Below are 20,006 nucleotides of genomic sequence, written 5' to 3'. Positions count from 1 at the left end.
AACTGCAGGTGGCTACCGACCCACCCGAGTGCAATCCCGTTGTATGTCACTGTGTTTTTGACGTCACACGCATGCGTTGACGGTGCGCGCAAGCGAATTGCCGTGTTTTGTGATGCCGCACAAAACTTCTTGAATTCCTCCTTTAGAAGATCATCCCTCCTCACAAGCTACATAGAACATAGGCCTCTTCAGGATGTCCCCACTTGAATAATACTTTCTTCATAGTGATATACAACAAATGGCTTTTCATAAAATATAGAAACTTGCATTTGGACCTTAGTGTAGCTTAGCTTGGTTTTAAGAGTGCAGTTGGTCCTTGACTTACAACCATAATTGAGCCCAAAATTTTTGTTGCTAAGCGAGAAAGTTGTTCAGTGATTTTTTCCCCCCATTTTATGAGCTTTCTTGCCATGGTTGGTAAGCAAATCACTGCAGTTGTTACATTGATAATAGGGTTGTTAAGTGAAACAGACTTCCCCATTGCCTTTGCTTGCTAGAAGGACATAAAAGGTGATCACATGACCGCTGGGACATCAACCGTCATAAATAAGAGCCAATTGCCAAGAGTCTGAATTTTGATCACGTGATCATGTGGATGCTGTAAGGGTCATAACTGTGAAAAACGATCATAAGTCACTTTTTCCAGTGCTGTTGTAACTTTGAACGGTCACTAAATGAACTATTGTAAGTTGAGGGTTATTTGTACGTCCTCTGTGATGTTTATTACTGGCTTTTACTGAAATAACTACTTACTCTCAAGTAAGCTTACTCTCAAGCTTTCACTTTTGTTTCTTGCACTTGGCTTGTGATTTATTAGGATTGGGATAGTTTATACCAGGGGTGTCAAACTCAAGGCCCATGGGGTACTTAGATCTGGCCCATGGGGCTGCCCTGGAAACAGCGAAAGACTGGCCTGCGGTACCTCTGACAGCGAAAACTGACCATGTGACTTTCCTGACCTCTGTTTTTATTGGCAGAGGGTTGCCGGAGGCCATCACAGCTGAAAACGGAGCTAGTGAGGGCCACAGATAGCCCTCCCAAGCTCTATTTTCGCTGGCAAAGGGTTGTAGGAGGCCGTCGCAGCTGAAAATGGAGCTCAGGAGTCCATTTTGTCTGGCAAACTGCTCGGGCCGCTACAGGCACCCCCCATATGAGTGACCTCGAGCTGGCCACACCCACCCCAGCCCCCCCCCCCGAGGTCAAACACAACCCTGATACGGCCCTCAATGAAATCAAGTTTGACACCCCTGGTTTACACATATTGAAAAAAGGAAGACAAATATAAATAATGGAAGCATTCCAGAAGAAGTTGGTGGGAAGCTGTTTCCTCACTTCTGCCAAAGGACATTGGCGTGTTTCTGGCATCCCCTAAAGTTGCCAGATATATTTTAATATTGTTTTGTTAAGTTCCTCAAAGTATTTTTCCCCCCAATTTTATCAGAATTGTTTGAAATAAGTACAATAATCTCGACAATATATTCACTTTAATTGTAGCTAGTCTTCCTATCAACGATAATTGCAGAGTTTTCCATTTTTTCAGATCTAAAATTAAACTAGGTTTGAAGGAATCTTTCTCTTTCCTGTATTTCTATTTACATTACAATAATCGTTTTGAATTCTCTACAACTGCATAAGGGATGGCTTATTTTTGCCTGATTAAAACAGGTACTTTCCTTGTTCTAACTTCAAGGTTTTATCTTTTTGGAGTGTCTTGCTTAAAGATAAAATGTTGGCACTGATTTGTTTAGGGATTTAAATTGTTCGAGAAGAGTCCAACAAAATTTTCTCTGGTTTGTAGATTTCCAAACTAAACATTTCATTCAGAAGCTGGAGTGCTAAATCACACCTACGCTGTATACCCATACCCATATAAATAAATCCATGCAGCCCAAAAATCCAATATAATTACCCAAAAAAATTAAATAAATAAAGTGCTGTGAAAACCTGGACATGTTGATTAAAAATTAAAGCGCGAGACAGTTATATTTCTATTTCGTGCCAAAACTAATTGGAGAAAATTATTGAACTATAGAGTCTGTAGAAAAGGGGTTGTTATGAATGTATTACTGACAAGGAACAAGGTTTAAAAAACTGGGCCCAACAACACTAATAAATATGATGCATATTATGTAATTAAAACATTTTGTTTTTACTTCATAGGGCAGTAATGCAAATGTTAGTCGGAAACTCTTTAATCAATATACCATTGTCACTGAAAAACTGCTTCATTTTCTGTGACAAAACACCCATTTAATGTGGCTACACAATTGACACACAAAAACATTAGTTAATCCAAATGTAATTAGCACACACATCCAGGAACTCTGATTGATCGTTTCCATGAAGATGAAGCCCTAAGGGCTGGAAGCTTGATCCTTAAGGGAACCCAACTATTAATTAAATAACTTCTTAGCTTCCAACATAATCTAATTATCCTCTTCTCAAGCATATTGGGGGAAAGCGAGTGGTTTTGAAATTTTTCCATTAATTTGTTTCCCAAGTGACAGACTAAGCTTCTTTCTTAAGTTCTAACCAGTGTTGATTTAAGGAACATACGCTGATTTTACCAATTTTTTTTTTTTTTTTACATCAGTTGTATGCTGTGGTGGAATCCAAATTATTTTACTACCGGTTCTGTGGGCGTGGTTTGGTGGGCATGGCTTGTGGGCGTGGCAGGAGAAGGATACTGCAAAATCCCCATTCCATCCCACTCCTGGGGGAAGGATATTGCAAAATCTTCATTCCCATCCCACTCTGGGACCAGCCAGAGGTGGTATTTGCCAGTTCTCTGAAGTACTCAAAATTTCCGCTACCGGTTCTCCAGAACCTGTCAGAACTTTCTGGATTTCCCCCCTGGTTGCATGTTATTTGGAGTCTCTTTATTGTAACAATTTTTTTTTAAAAAAAATCAATTATATAATTGAAACCACCTGACATAGATGTCATATTCATTATATCCTACAATGCACATAACTATTGGGTAATTCAATATTTAGCTGACAAGGGCTATTTAATAAATGAGTATTATGCAACTGTTTGCCTTTTCTTAAAGATATAAGACATCTTACATCCTATCATTAGAAATATCATTTGCTGGCAAATACTAAATTGTCAATTAGCGCAGCTACATATCCTCATCCATCCTCTCTCTCTCTTTCCCTCCCTCCCTCCCTCTCTCTCTCCTTGTGTATCTAAAATATAACACTTAATTTTTCTATCTGTAGATGGCACTATCTATGCTTATATTGAAGGTGCACCCAAATATCCCTGTGAAATCTTAAGCAACAATTATAAATAAGTCAAAACTAGAAAAAAAACAAATGTAAATATTAGGACAAGTTCGCAAATTTGTGCTCTTAAACATTCGAATGGAAAATTCTCAGTTTTTGAACGGACCATTTTTTACCGCTGATTTTCCTCTTTCTCAATATTCTGCTTGCTTCACTGTCTTGTCAGTCTGAAGCGTGGCTTGTCACAGTAGAAGTTTTCCTTTTTATGCCCATTTCTTCTTTTATGTGTGTGCCATCTCTTTAAGAGCTTTTCCCTGAATGTTGGTTTCTGTGAAATCATTTCTTAAAGACATAATTAGAATAGGTGCATTTTGGGAATACCTCGTCAGAATCCTCAATTCTTCTCTCTCTCTTTTTTTTCCTTCCCTCTGTATATGTGTTTCAGTGTGCATATATACCAGTGGTGGTATTAAGCCGGTTCTATCTGATTCGGACAAATTAGTAGCGATGGCTGCGGGAGGCTCCGCCCACCGACCCAGACGTCATCATGTCTGTTTTTGATGCACTCACATTTGCGAACCGGTAGCGAAGGTAAGTGATATATACATTCTAAAATAGTAAAAAATAATTATTACATGGACTTATCTGGACTTTTCTCAAATGAATATGTGAAGATGGCCAAACAATGTTGGCTGTCGGCCCCTAGGGGGAGAGCCTTCTCTGTGGGGGCACCTACGATCTGGAACGAGCTCCCCCCGGAGATACGGAGGATCCCTGATCTGCGCACCTTCCACCGCGCGCTTAAGACTTTTCTATTTCATCAAGCTGGCCTGGCCTAAATCTTCCCCCTTTTAATGTGGAAATTTTGTTTTAATTATAGGGTTATGGGTAAGGCGTTTTAATTTGGGGAGCCATTTTGGATTTAATTTTGTTTTAAATGTATTTTAATGTTTATATTGTATGTTTTTTAATCTTGGCTGTTCACCGCCCCGAGTCCTTCGAGAGAGGGGGTGGTATAAAAATTTAATAAATATAAATAAAATATAAATATATGGAGTCTTTACATCTCTTGACTGAACTTCTGGACCTCAACGAACAAATTATCGATGATGATGAATAGTAGGAACTATTATAAATGGCACTTACATCATGTTTTCTGATGGAAGCCTTCACCCATACATTCAGATGAACAACTTCTTTCTTTCCAATTTATTTATTAAGGAAATTTATATTGGTGCCGATTGGCACGTGGAGACTCAAGGCGGCTTACAAGAATATAAAAACCTAGTATAAAAAAAAACAATAAAACTAATAAAAGAGAGAATCATATCATCATCATCTTCTTTTAATGACCCCGTAATCCCTCGTGGGGTAGAGTCTTGGGCAACTGAATGGAGATGAGTCTTTACTGACCGGATGACCTTCCTGTTGCCAATGCGGAGTTATATTCAGCAGATATATTCTCAGTGTGCACAGAGACAGAAATATCTGCCTCTACCTAGGATCGAACTCACAGCCTGCTGATTGTGAAGTGAGAGCTTCAACTATAGGCCACCGAGTCACTCAGAGAATCATATAATAAATTAATAAAATAATATAACAAAATAACCCCCCACTCCCTGCCCCAGCGACAACACATCACACAATCATCAAGCCATTGAATGGGCTCCATCCCACTCTGGGTTCCCCAGGCCTGCTGGCAGAACCAGGTCTTCAGCGCCTTCCGGAAGAGTGTTAGAGTGGGGGCCATTCTAATCTCTGGGGGAATGATGTTCCAGAGAGAGGGAGCCACCACAGAGAAGGCCCTTCTCCTGGGTCCCACTAGGTATATCTCCCTAGGAGATGGGACCCACAACATTCCTTGCCTGCCCGCTCTGGTGGGTTGGGTAGATGTGATCGGCAAGAGACGGTCCCTTAGATAACCTGGTTTGGCTGATGCAATGAAGGGGCTTGTTGGGCAATTCCTATTATGGCTTAATGGCTTTGTCCTGGTTTGGCTCTTGAGTGATTTGTTTCAAAAATATTCTGTCTTGAATGAATTTCTGCCTGCAGTATTTGCCTGCAGTATTTTACCTATGAATAGAGCTAACTATCTCTTTATCTCTTAAGTGCTATCATCTGCTGAGGGCTATTAAGAAAGGTGGGAGGGGCTGCTTTCCCAGAGCATGTTTCTCCATGTCTCATCCAGGGAAATATAATATTCTGCCTTTTTAATATTTCTCAAAATATTTCATTCTTCTAGGAGAGGGGGTGGTGGTCTTCCCTCAAAGCCCAAAGTGTTTAGTTGTGCAGTACAATTGCTTGCATGAAACCCAGCAATTCAGATTTCAACGGAATGTCTTTGAAAAAGAAGATGTGAAAACAAAAGGGAAGTGGACACAGACGTGAAATGTTTTACAACTAAGTTTGGGATGGTAAGATCTTAGCTCAACTACCTGAAAATCTGTCCCAGTATAATAATATCCCCTAAAACAAGGGTCAGCAACCTGCAGCTCTGGAGCCACATGTGGCTCTTTCCCCCCTCTGCTGTGGTTTCCTGTCACTCAAAATATGTGTCACAACCGCCAATGTGCAAAATCCACTGGCACACGATTTATTGAGCTTTTCAACCTCCAGTAGGCCAATCATGGATAAATCCAAGAAAAGAAAAGTTTCAGAAGAAAACAAAGTTTAATTCAACTACAGATGTTAGTTTTGTGGCTGCTCAAGAAATAGTCAGGAACAGGAAGGGTTTTGTGGCTCCTGGTGTTTTCTTTTCTGTGGGAAACGGGTCCAAGTGGCTCTTTGAGTGTTTAAGGTTGCAGACCCCTGCCCTAAGAAGTAGGGGGAAAAAATCTATGTGACATCTTGACTCCTTGATAGCAAAAAGTCTACCAGAGAAGTTTTCTGTTAGCTTCTATCCTAAAAAAAATGGTCACCAGTAATGAATTAGGAGATTGTCCTCTGGAAAGTTATGATTTGCATACTAAGAGACAAAGGAGGGGTGAAACAGAGAAAAACTGATAGTCACTAAGATTGCTTTGGATGCAGACAAAAGCAGGTGATGGATTTTTTTTAATTACTTCTACCTTACTTTTAAAACTCCTTACACATCAAATATGTGACTCGTATTATGAAAGAGAAGGTCTATTCCTCCTATCAGGTTTGCAAACTAGTATTTAAAAAGAAAAAAAAGCTATAGTAGATAAAGATAATTCTGTTATTCAGGGTCAGAATAAATTGGTGCATTGATATCTTCAGCAGAAAGGCAAGCTTATTTTCTCCTTCTCCTTCTCCTTCTTCTCCTTCCCTTTCTCCTTCTCCTTCTCCTTCCCTTTCTCCTTCTCCTTCTCCTTCTCCTTCCCTTTCTCCTTCTCCTTCTCATTTTCCTCCTCTTTCTCCTTCTCCTTCTCCTCCTCTCCTTCAATTTATCCTCCTTCTCCTCCTCCTTCTTTACGTCCATATGCAATTCTTCTCCAAGAGCCCAAGATAGTTTACATGGGGTTGCTTTCTCCACAGCAGCTCTACAAATGAGCTCAGGGAGATTGTTTGGCCTAAGTCATTCAGTGAACTTTTGTGTTGATGAACTTAAACCCGTACAATTCTGCTTATTTTCAGAATGGAATGATGGGAAATCTTGACTTGTATTTTTTTAAAAAATCTTCAGTCAGATGGAGAAGAGGGGGAGAAAGTCAAGCCCACCGCATCCATCCCTTAATATTATTTTGGCAAGACAGGAGATGCTGTAGTTTTAATTTCCCATTTGAGAGAATGTTGGACCAGCCAACATATACTGACATATATGTACTGTATAAATTCAGGATGGTTTCCGCAATAAAATAAAATAATAAATGTTGAATCCCAGCAAGCTTATCGCAATTTAAATAACCATTGTTATTTAAGAGGAATAAAAAACAGGACAAGGGATTTATTGTCGAAATACAGAATAGCACAATTCCATGATACTGCAATTTAGAATGAGTAAGCATAATGCAATAATGGGTATGTTTAATTATGCTGCTTTAATAGAACCAGAAAAAACTACACAGGATGCCAAAATATGTTGAAAAAAATATCCCAAATCTTCTCCATATTGCTGCACAAAAGTTACTTTTTATATGTTTGTGTGTGTGTGTTTGTGTTTGTATGTGAGAAAGTGAATGTGGCAAATTAAGAACGCTGTTTGTGAGTCTTAATTAACACCAGTGCTGTACAAATTCCCCTCAGGAGGTATGACATTTTTAAAAATTTCCTGCTGAGTTTTATAAATGAGGTTCATGAGAGTGGTTACAAAATGTAAATTTAAACCTTAACTCTCCCCCCACCCCCACCCCCAAAAAAGGGATTTGGACAGCAAAATGAGAATTAGAAACTTAGCTTGAAAATACAACTTAATAAATTCATGACACATGATGCATCTTAATATGTCCTTGATCTACAATAGAGTGGTCAGCATTTTCAGTTTATTTTCTGTACAACCACTAAGAGAGATATATAAGTTGCTGCCTTAAGAACATATTACTCTTAAGCCAGAAATACTTACTATGGAAAAGTTTCCATTTGTTTAAATAACTAACGTACTTCATTCCAAAACCAATCTACCCCCACAAATAAGGAACAAAAATAAATAAAATATTGAAATTAATAGTATTCACTTTAAAATCATTACAAAGTCCAGAGAACTGTAACTAATATTGATATGTGAGACAGTAGCTATTATCGGAGGAGGAGGAGGAGAGGAGGAAGAGAAAGAAGAAGAGGAAGAAGGAGGAGGAGGAGGAGGAAGAGAAGAAGAGGAAGAAGAGGAAGAGGAAGGAGGAGGAGGAGGAGGAGGAGGAGGAGGAGAAGAGCAAGAGGCAGAAGAAGAAGAGGAGGAGGAGAAGGAGGAAAAAGAGAAGAAGAGGAAGAAGAGGAAGAGGAAGAGGAAGGAGGAGGAGGAGAAGGAGGAGGAGGAGGAGAGGAAGAGGCAGAAGAAGAAGAAGAGAAGGAGGAGGAGGAGGAGGAGGAGGAGGAAAAGAAGAAGAGGAAGAGGAGGAGGAGGAGGAGGAGGAGGAGGAGGAGGAGAAGGAGGAGGAGGAGGAGGAGGAGGAGGAGGAGGAGGAGAGTATAATTGCCAGCACTGGGTATATTTCTTTCATATTTTTGTGATTTCTCTTCTTTTAATTTATCTTTCTCTCTTTTCTCTCAATCAAACAAGTTATCAGATTTTTAAGCATTTAGTCTTGTCGCTGTTGATCAGTATTAATGGGGTCTTCAAGGCTTACTTTTATTTATTTTTTTTCCTCCCAGACTGTTTTAAAATCTTATTACGGTCTTGTAATTATGAATGCTGTGTTCTGACAAATAGTTGCATCAAGATATCTAATATTCCGATACTAATGCATTGTTAATTGTAATGTGCGGCAGGCTAATTCTTTCTTGGAAATCAGAGTAGCATTTCTGTCATCTCTATGTAAATGATCTTGAGCACGGATCATACGTGGGAAGGCAGTCCCTGAAGAAAAACAAGATTGACACTGACATTAATTGAAGTGTGTATTTTGGCTTTCAAGGTTAGCAACATATGGTGGTAAGGGATATATCACTCTGTGGATTCAGCAGGTCTCACAGAAGGAAATAAGGACTAAAATACCTGCCCTTACGAATTTTCCCAGGGTTTCGTGACATTGAAATGAGATTTGGATTCAAAGGTGCCCACTAATTGTTGCGGTTTAACCTAATTGTGCAATGGTCAGCAGTGCTGCATATATCTTTCTGATGTTTTCAGATTGATAGATCTTCCCCATGATGTTTCTGTTCTGTTGCCAGCTACGACTCATTTCAATAAATGCCTGCTCATTTTTCACCTCGGTACTCTCTGAAAAGCTAACTGAAGGTGTTCATGTTCAAAATGGCAACAGGAAAAACCCAAAAGGTGTGGAATATTATGCAACAACTTCCGAAAGGCTAGATTTTAAAGATGATCCTGCTGGGAATGTAATGATTGATATAGGATTTAGGATAGGTTAATGTCATTGAATGGGATGTGGTGGCTTGGTGGTCAAGACGCTGAGCTTGTCAATTGAAAGATCGGCAGTTCAGCAGTTTGAATCCCTACTGCTGCGTAACAGGCTGAGCTCCCGTTACTTGTCCCAGCTTCTGCCAACCTACCAGTTTGAAAGCACGTAAAAAATGCAAGTAGAAAAATAGGGACCACCTTTGGTGGGAAGGTAACAGCGTTCCGTGCGCCTTTGGCGTTTAGTCATGCTGGCCACATGACCACAGAGACGTTTTCGGACAGCGCTGGCTCTTCGGCTTTGAAACAGAGATGAGCAACGCCCCCTAGAGTCGGGAACAACTAGCACATATGTGTGAGGGGAACCTTTACCTTTAACTTAGTAGTTCCTTTTGGCAAGTTTGAATTTAGTTCCTTTCAGCTTTGGTTACAATTACTATACTTCAGACAATTGAATTTAATTCTGGATCGTGGCCAATGACAACTCTAAATGAGATCACAGTCAACAGGCAGCTTTTGAAATGAGGGTTATCGTACACTTCCAGTTAGATAATTTTAATGAAGGATTACCGCCTTTCTAACTAAAAGAGAACGAAGACCTAGGTGGAGTACTAAAGCATCCAATTGAGCTTTCCATGGAAATGATGGCTTTGACATTTGGTGTGCTAAACTTTGAAAAAAAAAAAGCAGTAATTATTTCCATCATAATACAAATCCTGGTGAAGTGGTTGCCTGAAGAAGTGGAGCTTTCAGAAGAGGTTCTATTGCAATGATTCCTGGCATTCAGGCAAACTGCTTAACCTATCTTTCCTCCCCTACCCCAAGAAAGCCACTCAGTAATGAAAAGAAACAGAAGCAAGAAGGAGGATACGTTCTAAATACTTCTTATATTATCCCACTTGCTGGGATATTGATTCTCTGGCTCTTGAGCACTTGACTTGCTGGCTATTTTTCATTCTGCTTCATAAAAAGATGTGCCACATTCCCCATCGTCAAATGAAGCCGATAGCAACACTGAGCACAGTTATTCACTACCTATGTCTTGAAGTAACATTGGTCTTTGCATACGTTTATTTCAGATACAGTTAAAAAAAATATGTAGATACAGGGCTTATTCCCATATCGTGTCCCACATTCAAGAGACCACAAGTCCAATTTCAGCAAAGTCATAATAATCTCCTTTTTATGAATCCCTTGTGAGGTGGAGTCTGGGCAACTGAATGGAGTTGGGTGTTTACTGGCCGGATGCCCTTCCTGTTGCCAATGCAGAGTTATTTTCAGCAGATATATTCTCATTGTGCCCAGAGAGAGAAATATCTGCCTTTACCTAGGATCGAACTCACATCCTCCTGATTGTGAGGTGAGAGCTCCACAAACTGGCCAGTGAAAAGACCTGTTATAAAAGCATTCTGGAAAGAAAATATGGATCAAGTGGTTAATGAAGTCAAGATGCTCAGATAAACCTGTCTTCTAAAATTCGCATCTCAGATATCTCTTTGTCAAAAGAAATGTCCAGCTAAAGTGCTCAAAGATCCATTAGTAGAGAGGTCTACTCACATCAATCCCTTAGATGAGGCATATGGATTGGTTGGTAGGTACTGTTTTCTGAAAGTTGCCAATAAGAAGTTCTTATCGGTTGAGAAAAGATATCTGGAGGCTAAAACATATAAAGAACAGTTGCTGGAACTGGGTATGTCTAGTGTAATGAAAAGAAAGACTAAGGGATGACATGATAGCAGTGTTCCAAGATCTCAGGGGCTGCCACAAAGAAGAGGGAGTTAAGCTATTCTCCAAAGCACCTGAGGGCAGGACAAGAAGCAATGGGTGGAAACTCATCAAGGAGAAAAGCAACCTAGAACTAAGGATAAATTTCCTGACAATTAGAACAATTAATCAGTGGAACAACTTGCCTCCAGACGTTGTGAATGCTCCAACACTGGAAGTTGTTAAGAAGATGTTGAATAACCATTTGTCTGAAGTGGTGTAGGGTTTCCTGCCTAAGCAGGGGGTTGGACTAGAAGACCTCCAAGGTCCCTTCCAACTCTGTTATTCTATTCTATCTTTCACCGCCTCTTGGCTAGGTAGACAAAATGGCCAAAAGTTTATTTGGCTTAGCAGTAGTGTGAAAGTGCCATGCAAATGAAATGATCTGCCCAACATTGTACATATGCCAGTGTAGTTCTTTCATTTGACAAAGAAATGGAGTCAATCCACCTCTCAGTTAAAGGCCTATGACAATTTGCCATGGCCAACTTGCCACAGCCAACTTTCTGCAGGACAACTTGCCATGGCCATTGCGCCACAGGACAATTCACTGCTGGATAACTCTTAATGACCGGTAAGATCCCACAGAGTGTCAAGTTTCGAGGTCGTCTCAAATAAATTGCATTTCAAACAAAGTCTTTGAAGTAAAACTCCTATTTATTAAGCACAACATTCTAACCCGACTCCAATTGAAGCCAACACTGACTTCCAGCGCCAAAACCCTCCCTTTCCATTCCCCACTCCCCTGCACTCATTCGTCATCTTCCAAGTCATTCTACCCCAATCTACTCCAGCTCAAAGGAATTTCCCCCTCCCCATCCCATCTCCTAGGGAATATTATCTACAGGGAAAATAAGTAGGTGAAAAGTCAAACGTCCCTTTCCAGACGCCTTCGCTTCTCCTTCTTATGTCAGCACTACAGTAAGCACAGGTTGAAGTGCTGACACAAAGTTGGTCTCCTCCGGGTCCCGTCAGCTAAACAATGCCGGCTGGCGGGCCTGCGGGGGAGGGCCTTCTCTGTGGCTGCCCCAGCTCTCTGGAACCAGTTACCTCCTGAGGTCTGGACCATCCCCACCCGATTAGCCTTCCGAAAAGTGACGAAGACCTGGCTTTTCCAGCAGGCCTGGGGCCATTGATCTCGCTCTTGCGATCCGGCGAGATCTGGCCATGAATGGTGTGAATGAGTTTTAGTGTTTTTAATGTTTTTAATTCTTAAATGTTTTTTATAATGATTTTAAATGCATTGTGAGCCGCCCTGAGTCTTCCGAGAGGGGCGGCATACAAATTGAATGAATAAATAAATAAGTTACACTAATACCAAAGAAATGGTGGAATAGAATAGATATCTTCAAATCTCGCTGTTTGAGGAAGTTGTACAACATTCTCAGAGACTCTTCCCATCCTCCTTACAATCTTTTGGGACTGTTGCCTTCTGGCAGAAGATACAGAACAAACTCGGACCACATGTTTTCTGAATAGTTTTTATCCCAGAGCTATAATGGCACTCAACAATGAACTAAAGGGCCACCATCAGTGAGCTGTTGGGACAGCATTACTTGGTCTGTTGTGTGGATGTTTGGGTGGGGAATTTGTGGTGGCTGGGAGTGTGTTTGGGGATTGTTATGTGTGTTGGACCTGGTCTTTGGGTGTTAAGTGAATTTCATTGTATGGGTATACTGTGTATATATGTACAATGACAATAAAGTCATTATTATTAGAAGAAAGATGCAAAAAGGAGGGACAGAATGAAATGTGAATGGCATTTTTTTAAAAATTAAATTTATTTTAAACAATTAAATAGAATTATGAAATTGTCCCACAATGAGTTGTTCCGTGGTACATTGGCCATGGTGAATTGGCCGCAGCAAGTTGGACTGTGGCAAGTTGTCCTATTCCCACAGTTAAAGGTTGACGTTGCCTAGCACAAGTCAGAAATTTCCAGATCTAATTGTTGAATACTAGAAGGGCTATTTTGAAACAACACTAATGTGTGGGTTGCCTTGTTAGCTACAGGTGAAAAGAAGCTCACGGCAGGAAATGTTCATTAGGACCTGATATAATTGCTGCTGATGCACAGATGCCAATAGAAACATTTAGCACTTACCAGGGAAGTAGCTGTTGGGTTTAGAAAACATCATCAAGGTGAGTTTCCATGGGTAGGTAAGGTTTTTGTGAAAGCTTCTGTGGCTTTTCAATTGCTATTAATGGAAAATTCAGAGCCTGCACATTAATTCTGAATTTATTCTTGTGTTGAGCAGGAAATTAATAACCATGTCTCTGATGAAGTGCATCTATCTGCCTATTTACTTAGCTACCTACAGTATTTATCTATCTCTGCATATATAATTAATCCTCATTCAGCAACCTCCTCATTTTGCAACTCGCAACAGTGATAAGAAGTAACTTTTCCACCTATTCTTGCGTCCCCAAACTTTGCAAGTCTGTGAAGCAAAGTTCACTCAGATCATAAGCACACTCGTATATTCACTTAGTGGCCACTTTGCATAATGCATAATAATTAAGTTGCTGATCACAGTTGTAGTTGCCAAACAAGGACTCTCTGTACTTTCATATGGTCATAGATACATGTTGATAAATAAACGATATCTGTTTGAAGTATTGACATCATAATTTGTCCCTGGAAATAAAGTAGAAATGTTGTTGCCACTAAGGGGAAAAAAAGAGAGGCATTATTGGGTGATGTGGTAGCTCAGGAGTTAAGATGCTAAGCTTGTATGTAAAGCCAGCAGCCCAGATCAAGACCTAAGCTCTACATAAGAGGCTGAACTCAGGGGTGGGCTTCTGGGGGTTTGCAAGGGTTCAGGAGAACCTCTAGCTAAGATTCTGTGCAGTTCGGAGAACCCCCAAATCCCACTCCTGGCTGGCCCTGCCCACCCCATGCTCCTTTCCCAGGAGTCCCCACGTGGGCCATTTTGGATGCATGTAAGTGCAGGGCACATATGGAGGCTCAGGGAGGGTGAAAAATGGGCCTACCGGAAGTTCAAAAAGAAAATGGGCTCGTTTCCTGCCTCCAGAGGGCCTCCAGAGCCTGGGGAGGACATTTTCACCCTCAAGGAAAGCCTCCGGAGCTGGGGGAGGGCAAAAATACACTCCCATAGAGAGGAGCTCCTCCGGGTGCCGTCGGCCAAACAATGTCGACTGGCGGCCCCCAGGGGGAGAGCCTTCTCTGTGGGGGCACCTACTATCTGGAATGAGCTCCCCCCGGAGATACGGAGGATCCCGGATCTGCGCACCTTCCGTCGCGCGCTCAAGACTTTCCTATTTCATCAAGCCGGCCTGACCTAAGTCTTTCCCCTTTTTAAATGGAAATTTTAAATCTGGTTTTAAATTATTGGGCTTTTAAATTTGTTCAGCCAAATTATTTAATTCGTTTTAATCTATTTTAAATTTTGTATTTATATGTTTTATTCTATGGCTGTTCACCGCCCTGAGTCCTTCAGGAGTAGGGCGGTATACAAATTCAATAAATAAATAAATTAAATAAATAAATAAAAATGCCCCCCTCCCCACTGTGATGCAGGAGGCCGACTAGGCCACGCCTATCCTGGCCACACCCACCCAGCAACTGGGCAGAGAACCCCTTGCAAAATCCCCTGGGCCTCAGTTCCCATCTTATCCATGATTCCTGCCAACCTAGCAGTTCTGAAGCATATAAATGCAAGTAGATAAATAGGTACCACTTCAATGGGAAGGTAACGGCACTCCCAGATGTCATGCTGGCCATATGCCCAGGGAAATGTCTTCAGACAGTGTTGACTCAATGTTCTTGAAACAGAGATGAGCCCTGACTTCTAGGGTTAGCAATGACTAGTGGAGTAAAATCTGTGGGACTCCCTTACCTTTATTAATGGACCAATTTGCTTAGTTCTATACAGAGAGAAAGTTGAGGAGAGAAAGCAGAACAATTGCCCATATAAACAACTTTAAACAGAACATTTCTTCAGAAAGTTGGTCCAAACCAAATTTCAGCGGCTTAGTCATTTGTCTAATTATGAAAAAATATGCCATATTTTTTTTCAGTCTATTACATATCATTGCATGGGAAGCTAAGTGCATTCAGATTCAAAACAAGTTTGCTTTTTTTTTAAAAAAAAATAAATCATGTTCTTATATGTATCAGCAAGTATAATAATCTGGCAGATATTCATCAAAACATTGCATTAATTAACTCCTGTTGAAATATTAATTTACATAAAATATCATACGTCTGCTTTAAAGAAGAGTGGAATGAAAAACAAAGTATGAATGTAAAAGACAAATTAAACAAATGCAGAGGTTGAGAGGAGAAGGAAGAACATAAATAATGAAGTTGTTTTAGACTCAAACTGGATTTCCATCATTACTTAGGCAAAAGCTGGTTTGTTGGAAAGGCTCCTGGGAATTTTCAGTCCAACAGCCCAGAAAGGAGGAGGAGGAGGAGGAGGAGGGGGGAAGAAGAAGAAGAAGAAGAAGAAGAAGAAGAAGAAGAAGAAGAAGAAGAAGAAGAAGAAGAAGAAGAAGAAGAAGAAGAAGAAGAGGAGGAGGAGGAGGAGGAGGAGGAGGAGGAGGAGGAGGAGGAGGAGGAGGAGGAGGAGGAGGAGGAGGAGGAGGAGGAAGAGGAAGAGGAAGAGGAAGAGGAAGAGGAAGAAGAGTAGGGAGAGGGGGAGTGGGAGGAGGAGGAGGAAGAGGAGGAGGAGGAGGAAGAGGAAGAGGAAGAAGGAGAAGGAGAAGGAGAAGAAGAGGAAGAGGAAGAGGAAGAGGAGAAAGAGAAGAAGCAGAAACAGAAACAGAAGCAGAAGCAGAAGAAGAGGAGGAGAAGGAGGAGGAGGAGTTGGAGATGATGAATGGAACCCCAAAAAGCTAAAGGCTTTCCATCTCTCTGAATTATGTGGTCATCTTTTGTTTGCCATTTCTCCTTTGGTCTATGATGACCTTGGTTTCCTGGGCTTACGTCTAAAGTTGAAACTTGAAGATGATTGGAAAAATCTGAAATGATGTTTGATGCAAAGCCTCTGCTCAAGTGATCGGCTGAATGGTTATTTATGCCGGAATAATGCAATACAGGCTGCAGCATAATTAAGTTGAATGACTTCAAGCGTGTCAGCGACTGCATTCATTCAGAGAACACAAGCTGATACTACTGTAATGACACGGGGAAATTTAACCTGAAACAGATAAGGAACAACTGCTTTCAATAGTCAGCTTTCCCTCGGTGTTTAAGCAATTCTCGGTATACTCAGTGGCTTCACTGATGTTAGTTTTCCCCTCCTCTTAATTAATTGCCTTTTTAATATTATCATCTTCCAGAAAGATCCCTTGCCATTTCTGCTTTGGAGAATCTCGGATACAGCATAAATAAATATTATAAACATAATGCATTAGCTGAGCTCCCTCGTTCTGTATTCCCTCTTCTCTTATTTCTTTCTTTCTGGAGTTAAACATAAAATATTCCTTTTTGGGTATCTCAAGACACTTTAAGTACATGAATTTATTTTAATCTTTCAGCTCTTTAAAATCATGATTTCCTGCATTCATCTTCAGGTTTTCAACGTCACGTCTCATAGCATGGAGTACGAAATCATTGGAAAATAAGATTGAAACATGACTAAGTGTGGGAGCAACTGACATAATATTGTGCTAAGTGTATTTTCAGTACACTGTCCATAGATTGACAGATAGATAGATAGATACATCGATAGATAGATAGATAGATAGATAGATAGATAGATAGATAGATAGACAGACAGACAGACAGACAGACAGACAGACAGACAGACAGACAGACACAAATAGATGATTAATAGAAGATAGGCAGACATAGATAGATAGATAGATAGATAGATAGATAGATAGATAGATAGATAGATAGATAGATAGATAGATAGATAGATAGAGGCAGGCAGGCAGGCAGGCAGGCAGGCAGGCAGGCAGGCAGGCAGGCAGGCAGGCAGACAGGTAGACAAATAGACAGACAGACAGATGATAGGCGGGAAGACAGATTTAAATTTAGATTTAGATTTAGATTTAGATTTTTATCCCATCTCTTTTTCATGTACAAATCAAGTTGGCAAACATATCTAACACTCCTTCTTTCTCCTGTTTTCCCCACAATAACTATCCTGTGAGATGGGATGGGCAGAGATAGAGAGTGATTGGCCCAAAGTTACCCACCAGGAAGAGGGAAGAAGGAAGGAAGGAAGGAAGGAAGGAAGGAAGGAAGGAAGGAAGGAAGGAAGGAAGGAAGAAAGAAAGAAAGAAAGAAAGAAAGAAAGAAAGAAAGAAAGAAAGAAAGAAAGAAAGAAAGAAAGAAAGAAAGAAGTGAGGAAGGGAGAGAAGGAAGGAATCTAACATTCTTCATTTTTCCAATGTGTCAGAAGCCATTATTATTGATCTAACTAATATATTTAATGTCTCATAAAATCAATTTCTCTAGGCACTCTGCAGTATAATTGCAACTATAACAATAGCATAATAACATACAATAAAATCACTGTAAAACGGAACATAGAATATAAAACTAATAGACATGCCAAGTCATCGTAAAAATAATGTGGATTCAGAAAATAATGGACAGAAGAAAACCACACCACAGTGAAGTAAATGATGGGGAAAGAAAGAATGAAAAGGAGACCTTTCTAAAAATGTTAAAATGTATTCACATATTGTGAGCTTCGTTTAAAATCTTCAGGGCTACTAAGTCAGCGATTCTGTATTGGCTAAAGAGTCACAAACAATTTAACAGAGACCTAGGTTTTCCTTAATATACTTTTTTTTTTTCAATAATCATAGTTGTTGTTTTTTTGTCTTTTATAAAATAATCTCCCTTCCCTGCCGCACAATATATATTAAGGTAAACTGACCACAGCTAATTTTGAATTAACACAAGGGTTTTTTCTGTTAACATTTCCTCAATTTAAATGGACATACATATAAAAAGATGCTGTAGAACAGGGGTCACCAACCTTTCGGATCCCAGGGACCACTAAATTCATAATTTTAAATCTCACGGACCACTAATATGATCTGCCTAATGAATGGCTGGGTGGGAGTGGCAAGATGGTCATGTGAGTGGATGGGCGTGGCCAACTCAATGTCACTCACATCGAGGGGCGCCTTGCCAGCCTCAACTCGCCACTCCTTGCCTGCCCGCCCGGGCTCCTTAGGGCCCCAACAGGAAGCAGATTTATTTATTTATTTATTTATTTATTTATTTATTTATTTATTTATTTATTTATTTATTTATTTATTTATTTATTTATTTATTTATTTATTTATTTATTTATTTATTTATTGTTTAAATTTATATACCGCCCTTCTCCCGAAGGACTCAGGGCGGTGAACAGCCAAAATTAAAATACATACAGTATAAAATTTAAAATAATTTAAAACAGAATTAAATCGAATTGGCTTCCCCAAAATTAAAACCCATTACCCTTAAAATAACCCATTAAAATTTTAAGCCAGCCAGTTGTTGGAGCTAAACAGCCACCATGAGAAAGAGTGGGCAAAACAGCTCAAATTGGATCTGACTGAGAAGGAGGCTCAGCAGAAGCACCTCACTGAGGACTAGGAGCATAGGCTTTCCAAGCAGAAGGAAGACCTGTGGGAGTGCAAGGCCAGATGCCAGCGCCTGGAGGCTCAGTGGGCTGAGATGGACAGCCAGATCCAGGCCATGATGCAGTCCCACTAGAAGAAGGCCCTCTGGCTGTGTTATATGTGCAAGTCCAAGAAGAAACACTTACATAAATGGGAGGCTTGTCAAATTCTCCATTTTGAAAAACCACAAGGTGAGAAGAAAAGCTCAACATTTGCAGGATGGCAGACATGGCACTGGGATCAGTTGTGGAATTCAATTTTTTTTTTTTTACTACTGGTTCTGTGGACATGGCTTGGTGGGCGTGGTGTGGCTTGGTGGATGTGGCTTGGTGGGTGTGGCAGGGAAAGGATACTGCAAAATCCCCATTCCCTCCCCACTCCTGGGGGAAGGATATTGCAAAATCCCCATTCCCTCCCCACTCCTGGGGGAAGGATATTGCAAAATCCCCATTCTCTCCCCACTCCTGGGGGAAGGATATTGCAAAATCTCCATTCCCACCCCACTCTGGGTTCAAGCAGAGGTGGTATTTGCCGGTTCTCCGAACTACTCAAAATTTCCTCTACCAGTTCTCCAAACTGCTCAAAATTTCCGCTACTGCTTCTCCAGAACCTGTCAGAACTTGCTGAATATTTCTGTGTGCATTGTTGGCAAATGCATGTACAAATAGATTTGTTGTGACCCAGGCCCAAGTAGGTAATATTAGACGCAAACAGTTCCAAAACAAACAGACTTTATTAGAACAACTGAGAATTAACTCATTCTCAGCATAGTCCAAACTATATCAAAACGAACTCTTCATAACACAAATTCTTCAGTCTAATCACCAACCTTGGTATAATTAGACAAACTGCCAAAGGCTTCTCTTGGCAAAAGTTCAGAAGCAGAAGACACCGACCAGAGATAAGTGCAGCAAGACAAAAACAAGTCTATCAACGTTGTTTTCCGACTAAGAGCCCAAGAGCCGTTGCTGGTCTTTTAAGCCTTACCGGAGGGGCCAATCATCTCTTGGCCCTACTCCCGAGTCATCCTCTTTGCTGTAGCTGCTCTTGCCTTCTGGGAGCTCTTCTCATACGTGCACTAGGAACAGGTTCCTCCTGTTCCTCTGCCTCTCTACTGTCAGTCTCTGGAGGCTCCGGAGTCCGCACCTCGCTTCCCGATGGCCCTGGCCCCATCTCTGCCTCCGACGCAGAGCCCTCATTCGGGCCTTCCCCAGCCTCCAGGACTGGCCCATGTTCTTCCTCAGCCTCATCACTGTCCAACTCCGCTGTCATCTCCGCAGGCTGCTGACGGACCACAATAAGATTTGAATAATGATGTTGTGCTCACCATTTTGCACATATTGACATACCTCTACCACAAATATCCCTCTCCCTGATTTATCTAACTATCTATCCCACGTAAGACGTTGTTGGAGGAAACATAATCACTTCCTACATACCTC

Source organism: Pantherophis guttatus, chromosome 5 (assembly GCF_059756535.1).
Source record: "Pantherophis guttatus breed Tessera chromosome 5, ASM5975653v1, whole genome shotgun sequence".
In the NCBI taxonomy this organism is placed as follows: Eukaryota; Metazoa; Chordata; class Lepidosauria; order Squamata; family Colubridae; genus Pantherophis; species Pantherophis guttatus.
This window is presented reverse-complemented; position numbering follows the sequence as displayed.